This window comes from Coregonus clupeaformis, unplaced genomic scaffold, assembly GCF_020615455.1.
Source record: "Coregonus clupeaformis isolate EN_2021a unplaced genomic scaffold, ASM2061545v1 scaf1386, whole genome shotgun sequence".
Taxonomy (NCBI): Eukaryota; Metazoa; Chordata; class Actinopteri; order Salmoniformes; family Salmonidae; genus Coregonus; species Coregonus clupeaformis.
This window is the reverse complement of record NW_025534840.1, coordinates 1-2,500: the sequence shown is the minus strand read 5'-3', so window position 1 is coordinate 2,500 and position 2,500 is coordinate 1. Positions and strand designations below refer to the sequence as shown.

The 2,500-nt window shown below is 42.0% G+C and overlaps 1 long non-coding RNA gene across 1 annotated transcript in view; it reads left to right on the top strand.

The window, feature by feature from the left end:
• The window catches only part of LOC123486965, a 4,168-nt gene extending 3,348 nt beyond the window's left edge, over window positions 1-820 (top strand). Inside the window, exons 2-3 of the long non-coding RNA XR_006659569.1 lie at window positions 133-223; window positions 743-820. This is a non-coding gene — a long non-coding RNA (uncharacterized LOC123486965). The remainder of the gene's footprint in view (window positions 1-132; window positions 224-742) is intronic.
• The last annotated feature ends 1,680 nt before the right edge of the window (window positions 821-2,500 follow it).

Below are 2,500 nucleotides of genomic sequence, written 5' to 3'. Positions count from 1 at the left end.
TTAGCCTGGTCCCAGATCTGTTTGTGCTGTGGTCGTCCCGGTTGTTGTCACAAACAGATCTGGGATTGGCCTGGTGTTGCTGACTGTGACTGGCTGACTGAATGACTGTGGTGTGTTCTGTTTTGTTTTCAGTCATTGCCTGCTGGATATACCCAGGGGACATGTGAGGAGGCCAACAAGGAAGTCAACAAAGAAAAGAACAGATATCCCAACATCCTTCCATGTGAGGCTCCAGCTCGTTCTCTCTAGATTCATATCATTAACTAGTGTGAAAAGATCATGTTGATAGTCGTTTGGAGCCACACCTTCTCTGTGTGTAGAAAGCAACATTTCCTGTGTATATATATATATATATATATATATATATATATATATATATATATTTGCAGAGCATAAGTCAAAGTTATTTTGGCATCGGTCAGTGACGTGTAAACACAGCAGTGGTAGTTCTATAGCCTCACAGAATCTCTTCTCTTTCTGCCTGCACTCTTCTTCCTTTTGACAGTTTCACTTCCTCTTTGTCTATTCATTCATTAACCCTGAGGCATGAGTCCATTTTTATATATACCGAGACCAGGCTGCAATTTGTCATCTTTACTCCGATTTTTTAGGCTCTATTCAATACATAATGAATAGAGATCAAGGAACTGTCTTTACACACATTTGACCAGTTTTACCTACTGGAATTGTTGGTCCAAAATGTTGTGTAGAATGCCCTAAACTGTCCATGTCTTGTAAACAGATGACCATTCCAGGGTGGTGTTAACACAGCTAGATGGAAACCTCTGTTCGGACTACATCAACGCTTCATATATCGATGTGAGTTGGGGATCTAGATTTTTTATTTGTGTTCTTGGTAGGCCTAAATAAGCACATGCTGGTTGAGGCTGGGATAATATATACAGTGGGGAAAAAAAGTATTTAGTCAGCCACCAATTGTGCAAGTTCTCCCACTTAAAAAGATGAGAGAGGCCTGTAATTTTCATCATAGGTACACGTCAACTATGACAGACAAATTGAGAAAAAAATATCCAGAAAATCCCATTGTAGGATTTTTTATGAATTTATTTGCAAATTATGGTGGAAAATAAGTATTTGGTCACCTACAAACAAGCAAGATTTCTGGCTCTCACAGACCTGTAACTTCTTCTTTAAGAGGCTCCTCTGTCCTCCACTGTTACCTGTATTAATGGCACCTGTTTGAACTTGTTATCAGTATAAAAGACACCTGTCCACAACCTCAAACAGTCACACTCCAAACTCCACAATGGCCAAGACCAAAGAGCTGTCAAAGGACACCAAAAACAAAATTGTAGACCTGCACCAGGCTGGGAAGACTGAATCTGCAATAGGTAAGCAGCTTGGTTTGAAGAAATCAACTGTGGGAGCAATTATTAGGAAATGGAAGACATACAAGACCACTGATAATCTCCCTCGATCTGGGGCTCCACGCAAGATCTCACCCCGTGGTCAAAATGATCACAAGAACGGTGAGCAAAAATCCCAGAACCACACGGGGGGACCTAGTGAATGACCTGCAGAGAGCTGGGACCAAAGTAACAAAGCCTACCATCAGTAACACACTACGCCCCAGGGACTCAAATCCTGCAGTGCGAGACGTGTCCCCCTGCTTAAGCCAGTACATGTCCAGGCCCGTCTGAAGTGCATTTGGATGATCCAGAAGAGGATTGGGAGAATGTCATATGGTCAGATGAAACCAAAATATAACTTTTTGGTAAAAACTCAACTCGTCATGTTTGGAGGACAAAGAATGCTGAGTTGCATCCAAAGAACACCATACCTACTGTGAAGCATGGGGGTGGAAACATCATGCTTTGGGGCTGTTTTTTCTGCAAAGGGACCAGGACGACTGATCCGTGTAAAGGAAAGAATGAATGGGGCCATGTATCGTGAGATTTTGAGTGAAACCCTCCTTCCATCAGCAAGGGCATTGAAGATGAAACGTGGCTGGGTCTTTCAGCATGACAATGATCCCAAACACACCGCCCGGGCAACGAAGGAGTGGCTTCGTAAGAAGCATTTCAAGGTCCTGGAGTGGCCTAGCCAGTCTCCAGATCTCAACCCCATAGAAAATCTTTGGAGGGAGTTGAAAGTCTGTGTTGCCCAGCGACAGCCCCAAAACATCACTGCTCTAGAGGAGATCTGCATGGAGGAATGGGCCAAAATACCAGCAACAGTGTGTGAAAACCTTGTGAAGACTTACAGAAAACGTTTGACCTGTGTCATTGCCAACAAAGGGTATATAACAAAGTATTGAGAAACGTTTGTCATTGACCAAATACTTATTTTCCACCATCATATGCCAATAAATTCATAAAAAATCCTACAATGTGATTTTCTGGAATTTTTTTCTCATTTTGTCTGTCATAGTTGACGTTTACCTATGATGAAAATTACAGGCCTCTCCATCTTTTTAAGTGGGAGAACTTGCACAATTGGTGGCTGACTAAATACTTTTTTCCCCACTGTATATATATAT